This window comes from Aedes aegypti, chromosome 1, assembly GCF_002204515.2.
Source record: "Aedes aegypti strain LVP_AGWG chromosome 1, AaegL5.0 Primary Assembly, whole genome shotgun sequence".
Lineage (NCBI taxonomy): Eukaryota > Metazoa > Arthropoda > Insecta > Diptera > Culicidae > Aedes > Aedes aegypti.
In genome coordinates this window covers 121,928,019-121,936,234 of record NC_035107.1, presented here as the reverse complement: position 1 = coordinate 121,936,234, position 8,216 = coordinate 121,928,019, and the positions used below count along the sequence as shown (strand labels likewise).

The 8,216-nt window shown below is 37.0% G+C and overlaps 1 protein-coding gene across 2 annotated transcripts in view; it reads left to right on the top strand.

The window, feature by feature from the left end:
• Nucleotides 1-426: 426 nt before the first annotated feature.
• The window catches only part of LOC5567037 (NADP-dependent malic enzyme), a 63,515-nt gene continuing 55,725 nt past the window's right edge, over nucleotides 427-8,216 (top strand). The window contains exon 1 of one of the 2 annotated variants that reach the window (XM_021846701.1): nucleotides 427-534. The gene's annotated coding sequence lies outside the window, so the exon portion shown is untranslated. Of the gene's footprint in view, nucleotides 571-8,216 lie in introns of both variants that reach the window. The other variant, XM_021846696.1, reaches the window with a different exon arrangement.

The following is an 8,216-nucleotide window of genomic DNA, read 5'->3' as shown; positions in this document are numbered from 1 at the left end:
CCCTCAGCATAGAGTATCATCGTATTTGCCACACGGCAAAGCAATCTGCAACATTGGCAAAGAAAGCTCTCAGTTAATAACTGTGGAAATGCTCATAAGAAAACAAAGCTGAGTAGCAGGCTCTGTCCCAGTGGGACGTAATGCCAAGAAGAAGAAGATGTTTAATCTATCTTTTTTATGGTCTTACTTGCTCCTGTATACCTAATGTTTTTTAGGTGTCCCCAATCTCGAGCCCGGGAGTGTAAATGACCCATCGACAATAGCTCGTACAGTAAGTTGCTCACAGATCCGTAGCTGACGACACACATGTAAAATTGAACATGATTGTGTTTATACCTTATGCCATGCCGGGGGCAACAGCCACAGAGCTCCACGCAATCCTCGTACGAACAGCCCCAAACGTATCGTTGGAGATACCCCTAAGTTGAACCAATAGCACAATCCTTCGGTTCAGTCTGTCGCGAACTCGTGCCACGCGTGTTTCTGCCTCTCCGTACTCTCTGTTTGCTCCTCTAGTAGAGCCAGTGCAAAAGTGTAAGGTGCAATTTGTTTGCAGTTCAATCGGACGAGGTTTATTTTTTCTTTCGTTAAGCATCAAGCCAGTAGTGCGTTAAACAGTCATTATGCTATAACAACCATTTGGATTGGCCGCTCGCTGAAAACTGTGCCGTCCGTCGTTGTCCTGAAGCTAGACAGTGCGACGTCTGGTGTTGTCTATTGGAGCTGCCATTTGTGCAAGCCTGTGATTTACAAACGTTAGATGGTGCTTGGCGGGTGGAACGACTCCATACGATTGCATTAGAGACAGACAGAAGTTGTTAAATCCATGGACATTTAAAATTGTTACAAAAGTGTCCAAAGCAGCTGAACAGTAGAAAAGACAAGTGTTGACCTTGGGCAGTTTTCGTTTAAAGAATTGATGTGACGAGAATGGAATTTGCTGGCGGTTATTGGGATATTTGCCGAATGATCTGGATATTCAAACGCGCCTTTCAATCGCATTATAGTTTACTACATATTTAGAGTAGGGTGGGGCAAAAGTTCGAGTGATGTTATGAATGTCATTGTGGTTCAAATGCTTTTCAAGTATGAGACTTCCACTGCAGAAATAATAAATCTATTAAGATGGCGATGAGTCGAAGCCAAACCTCAAATTTTTAAGAGCACATATTTGAAGAACTAGTAAACCGATCAAGCTGAAAATTTGATTGACGGCTCACTCGCTGTTGATTACCAATCGATAACATTTTTAGCGTGAGCGGCTGCCTGGTTCTCAAGACTTGGGATCTTGAAAATTTAAGGTTGGCTCAGATTCATCTTCGCCTTAAGATTTGGAAAACATCCATCGCATGAAACAAAATACAATTGTGAGGTTATTCTATTTTTTATGTTGAAGTGCCAGGCCTATCGTACACACTAAGCTAATTTACAAAAAATCCGTTAATTTTTACCGAATACTGTAAAAATTTACCGTACTCCGTCAATCTATTTTACCGAACTGTTCAGCTGTTCCGTGGAATCCGTAAAATAAATTAAGTGTGTAAAGATGCCTTGAGGTATATTAGATTTTGCATAATTGTTTGAATCTCTTATGATTGGCCGCAGTATTCGTAGTATTAAATTTCTTCTTATTGCAAAGTTTCAGACAATTCGGCCGAGGAAAACTCATCATGCCAAAGTGAATCAAAATAGCTCTGCACGCTAGTAGAGTAAAAGTTTCTGATTAGCGGAGCATTCATTATCTCAAGAAAAATTTTCAAAGTGCCTAAAATGTGCATATTACCTTGAAATTTAGCGAAATATGGTTGTTTCGGGGTTATCGGCGAAAAAAGTACAAAATTTCATGTTTTACCTTAGTTTGCTTAAACTGGTATTTTTGAGTGTATCACAATCTGTTTTTACTACTCTATATTGGGCAAACTTTCGATTAAAATTCAGTGTTTATTTTTTTTTCAAACAACAATTCATGGCTGCTGTTATAATAACATCAGTATTTCGTATTTTACTCAGCGAAATGTTTCCCGTTTCAATCTTTTTTTTTTCAATATCGTTTTCAATTTAAAAACTGTTTTAACTCAAAATGGATAAACATTGGGAAAAATGTTTGTTCAGCAAAATGTAGTCAAAATATTGGAGGTGCATTGTGCTTGTCACATGATAAGGAAAACCTTAATAAGAATGCGCAATCCTACCACAATTGCATCCGTTGTGCCAATACGACTAAAAAGATAGTTATAATTACAGTCACTCTATTCACAGTCTGGCGAATAGAAAATCCCAAAAATTGGCAACATGATAATCTCACTAAAACCGCTGGCAACTGAACAAAAAATTCAAATCTTCAAGTGACTTTCATATTTGGACAATGGCAAAATAATAATAACCAGTGAGTTTCATCAAGGCAAAATTTCGCCTACACTTTGTTTCAATACCAATGAAGTTTTATCAACTTTTCCTGCAATGCGAATTATTTTTAAGTTAAGTACTGTTCATTGCGCGATTATTTATCTGTTCTCCAACCAAAACACAGTGAACACATTTTCATCGAATAATTTTTAGTTTTGAACAGAAAAACTGCTTTTGAAGTTTCGATGATGACGATGATTACGATGACGGAGCGTTGATCGTTAAAAAATGTATATTCTGTTATGTATCATTAGGCCATCTTCAACACAGTTACAAATCGTATGGCGAGTTTCAGGAATTTTAAAACTCTTACAGGAACAAACTTTTTACGAGTCTCATACATACGATGTCAAAATCTCGACCATATTTTAGCTTTCATGTACCTTGGATATCTATTCGAAAAAGTTCAGTTCGAATCGATAATAAAAGATTGAAATATTTCAAGAGTTTATCAATATTACGAATATTTCCGAGAGCTGAACTTGCAGTTAACCCATTCACACACTATAACACTGTTCGACAAAAAAAGTCGATCTGAATGCACAGAGACCGGACAACCCGGGCTTGAAAGTATAAAAATAAACAAAAATAATGGCGTTTTCAGAATGTTCGTGTCTGCCCCAGGTCATTTTTAAAATATACTTGAACTTTTTGCATTTTTTATTTAAAAATCTAATCTAATCAATAAACCGACACAGTGTTTTATATTCAGGACAGCGGAATTCATGTGCCATATAATGTTTAAAACGTTAAGTCCAATATGAAGAGTTGTAATAAGATTTGCAGGAAGCCCTCCCCCTTTTTTTGCATCCTCCCCATTTTTAAAGTATCGCAAATGATGGAATATTTGATATACAGGGGGTTGTCAAAATAACTGGGACAGGCAAAAATTGGGCCAACTTTGGAATGCTGTAACTTTGACAAAAATTGACCGATTTCAATTCTTTAAGTGGACGGGTCAACTAATCTAGTTTTGAGGTGAATCCACGGAGATGAACTATGACCACCGGATACCGGTGATAATCCGGATTTCCGGAAGCATGTCTTATGCAGTAAAATTATGACATGTTTTTAGTAAAGGTCTCGGCTAAAAATTTTACTACACATGGAGATAGAAGATCAAATTCTGAAGCGATTGGTGCGCCAAGTATTAAGATCGATCCAGAAACAACCAAGATATGGCCATTTCCCCGGAATCGGTGCCGGTAGTGGATCCGAATTGGGATCAAACAATTTATTCACTCAAAATATGTCGCGCAATATTGTTTTCTCCCTAGCTTATCATAAAATATCCTATTATAAATTAAAAAAGAGTCTTGTACAGATTTGGCCACTCATGGCGCCGCCAAGTGCCCCGAGGGAACCTTGCATAGGGGACATTTCGATTTTGACACCAAAGCATATTATGCGACGGCTCATTCTTCATGTCTTGTCGTAAATAGGGCAACTGTAGACTCAAAACGGATAGTTGACTACAGTGACTACTTCCGGGACCACCGGATGTTCCAGAGGGAACCTGTAATTAGGGACAATTGAAATTGAACTCCAATACATATCGTGCGATGGTTCATTTTTCATGTCTTGTGCTTAATAGGGCTATTGTAGACCTTAAGTGGATATTTAACTACAGTGGCCACATTTGTGACCTAAACAGACCGAACAGGTATCCGGTGGTCATAGTTCATCTCCGTGGATTCACCTCAAAACTAGATTAGTTGACCCGTCCACTTAAAGAATTGAAATCGGTCAATTTTTGTCAAAGTTAAAACATTCCAAAGTTGGCCCAATTTTTGCCTGTCCCAGTTATTTTGACAACCCTCTGTATATCAAATATTCCATCATTTGCGATACTTTAAAAATGGGGAGGGTGCAAAAAAGGGGGGAGGGCTTCCTGAAAATCTTATTACAACTCTTCATATTGGACTTAACGTTTAAAACATTATATGGTACATGAATTCCGCTGTCCTGAATATAAAACACTGTGTCGGTTTATTGATCAGATTAGATTTTTAAATAAAAAATGCAAAAAGTTCAAGTATATTTTAAAAATGACCTGGGGCAGACACGAACATTCTGAAAACGCCATTATTTTTGTTTATTTTTATACTTTCAAGCCCGGGGTGTCCGGTCTCTGTGCATTCATATCGACTTTTTTGTCGAACAGTGTAATACAGGCTTTGAAAAGAAATATTTTGCAAAACAAACTGCTACGGCAAATGAAATGTAATATGTTGTAACCAAAATGTTAATAAAATCTTAAATTTGTTTTACCAAATCAGGATGATCTTCTTCTTCTTCTTTCTGGTGTTACGTCCCAACTGGGACAAAGCCTGCTTCTCAGATTAGTGTTCTTATGAGCACTTCCACAGTTATTAACTGAGAGCTTTCTTTGCCGATTGACCATTTTTGCATGTGTATATCGTGTGGCAGGTACGAAGATACTCTATGCCCTGGGAATCGAGAAAATTTCCTTTACGAAAAGATCCTCGACCAGCGGGATTCAAACCCACGACCCTCAGCATGGTCATGCTGAATAGCTGCGCGTTTACCGCTACGGCTATCTGGGATGATAGTGTTCTCTAATAAGACAGAATACGTAGATATAAGAAATGAATGTTTTGTTTGGAATGATACTAATAAAAAAAATTAAAAAAAACGTTATCATCCGGATAGATCCGGATAGTTTCTACGATTCTCTTCTACGAATGATTACAGTTTTTTTTTATATTTACTATGTAACAGAATTAGGCACTTCCAGAATATTCTATATTCGTTCAGAATGCTCCTAGAATTTTTCTCTTTTGGGTCACATTCCGAATCCCTCTTGAACCCTTTTTTGACATTTGAAAAATACCCTTTTTCTGAGTGCTTTGCGAAGGCCCAAGCTGTCCGATTAATTTTTCGCGCGCTCGGAGTGTTATTTTTTCGGTGGATTCGTTCGCTTACTTAGTGCTTTGCGAAGGCCTAAGCAGACCAATTCGTTTTTCGCGCGCTCAGAGTGTGTTTTCGGTGGCTTCTTTCGCTTGGGTAGTGCTTTGCGAAGACGCAAGCTGTCCGATTCGATTTTTGCGCGCTCGGAGTGTTTTGTTTTTTCCAGTTAGCACTTCACTCGCGCGCCATCGGAGTTATCTTATATTCCCTCTTATACGTGTTGACGCTGCGATTGTAACTGTTCAGTCGAGGATGGATTACCAATTGGTGAGCTCGTTTCATGCTTGTAATAACACTTTTGTATCATAACATGTATTTTTTTATGAATTTATTGAACAAACTATGAATGGTTCGTCACTTTAAGAGTTGACATAAGCGCTTATTCATGATTTATAAAGTTTCCTAATAAAAAAATACTAGTAATTTCACGACCCTTGAGTTATATTTTTTGCAGTAAATTTTTTAAATCAGGGATTTTGAGCCTTTTTGGGTTGCGTGGCATTTTTTGTAAGGTTAAATAAGGTTTAAGTTGGTCAAATTTTCATTAGTTTTGATTTTATTCTTAAATATTACCTCCAATCTAAAAGATTTGATTTATTTGATTGTGCAAACTTTTTTTATTTTAACCACAGACAAACAGACGTCACACTTTCATCATTGCCCATTGGCCACCTTTTAAAAGGTCGATTTGAAAATATGGTAGGTGGCCAATCCGCCACCTGCAGCGCTCGCATCGATTTTGTTCGCGTTTGACGTTTACACACTATCGCCATCTGTTGGCCCGTCGGCCAAATGCAATAATTTTAGCATTGGGCATGCATGTCCTCGTGACTATAATTTGGATCGAGATTTGTTCTAAGTGTTACGTCTGTTTGTCTGTGTTTTAACCTTATAGTGTGACAATACAACATTTAAATGGCAAGTTATTTGGATTCTGGTTAAATATTTGAAAATTCGAGGCTTGAAAACGGATGATTTGCTATGGTTGGGGAATTTGTCGACTTTTTTTGTAAGTTCAAACAACTAAGCAAGTTTCTGTTGCGAAATATGTTTTTGTTTTGGTAAAGCCTTTATTATTGTGTCTTAATGAGTTAACCACAAGTTCAGCTCTTGGAAATATTCATAATGATTATAAAACTTGTGAAATATTCAAAATTTTATATCACGATGTCAAAATTTTGATTATTATCGATTCGATTACTTTTCGACGAGGACAGCTATCTCATAACATAACGTGAACACCCTAAAAGTTTCAAAACAAATTGTCGGGAAAAATTGAAAGCCAGTGGTCTAAATGAAAATTCGATTGATTGAATCGATCAAATTAATTAGCGTGATCGGTTGTTTTATTCATAAATGTTTACTCCTGAAAATTCTACATATGGCTTAGTTTGGTATAATTGGCCCAAACGAAGTGCGAAGGAAATTTTGGTCAGTTTTGGACTGAACAATCCTACCGTTTCAAAGCTTTTCAACGGTATTTTCGGTGGTAGGTCATTTGGCATAAAGTCGTTTGACATAAATCCGTTTGTAATGATGTCGTTTGGTATAAAATCTTTTGGCATAAGGGTCGTTTGGTATAATAGTAATTTGGCATAATAGTCGTTTAGCATAATGAGTCTGAAATCAAGGATGTCTTAAGATGACTTCGTTTTTACGCCATCAGGCTTATTTTGGGTTCAATTGATATTGTCGCACCGCCACCAAACCGGATCGCGCCAGTGAGACTCGCGACGCGCCTCAACTCGCGCGATTTTCAAATCAGTTTTTTAGTGTGGCGCTGCATTTTTACGATTTTTATGAACACAGCGCACTATTCACATATTAGCTGCGACGCACGCTTTAATACTTAATACTTTATTCAACAATCATTAGCTCTTAAATAAGCTTAAGGGGGCAGGATCCGTCATTGATTTCGGAATTTTCAAAAGCAGTTTTTTCGTTCAAAATAAAGAAAATTTACTGGAAAATGTGTTCACTGTTTTCTGTTCTCCAACCGAAACACAGTGAATACATTTTCATCGAATAATTTTTAGTTTTGAGCAGAAAAACTGCCTTTGAAGGTTCGATGATGACGATTATTACGATGACGGAGCGTTGATCGTTAAGCATATTAGGGCAGTTATTGCCAATAGTATTTTATTATTTATCCATAAGTTATCCTTCCTTCATATATGCTTCTTTCGAGTTGCGTTATTGCAATAAATTTTTGCACTGAAGATTTTGATATATTTAGCACAAATTTACCCTTGTTGTAAAAAAACTCAATTTCTCACGCTTGAGATTTTTCATGCTTGAGCTGTCAATCACGCAACTCGGCAGTCAAAAAATCATGGATGAGTTGGCTCACCTGTTTGACTTATTGTCTTGTATTTCAACAGTTTACTCACACACGGCGATAATTTCTTGTTAGTCTGGTAAACTTATAGTAATCGATTCTAACGTAAACAACAACATTCGAGCTTCAGGAATTTTCGACTGGTTTTGCGACGGAATCATTTTTCACGGTTTGAGTTGATTGGGTGATTTTGCATCAAAATCTCAAGCGTAAGATTTACGAAGCATAGAGTTTGTTCTCACGGGAGAGCGTATTGATTGAGATTTGAGTGTAAGTCTATCAACACAATATTCTTTCTAAATATGATGTAATTATAATTACAGGTTTAAAAACTTTTGATTTCAAAGTTAAATAAATTTTACCTTCTTTTATACATAGGCTGTTCTTTGGACCTATATTTTTTTAAGTTTTCAATTGATATAATGGCGGCAATCGATAACATTGATCTACTCAAGTTATCAGCGAAAAGAGAAATCGATTACTGCAGTTACCCCGATGATTCTAAACGCAATCTTTAATGCCCTTTCGTTTTATTATGTCA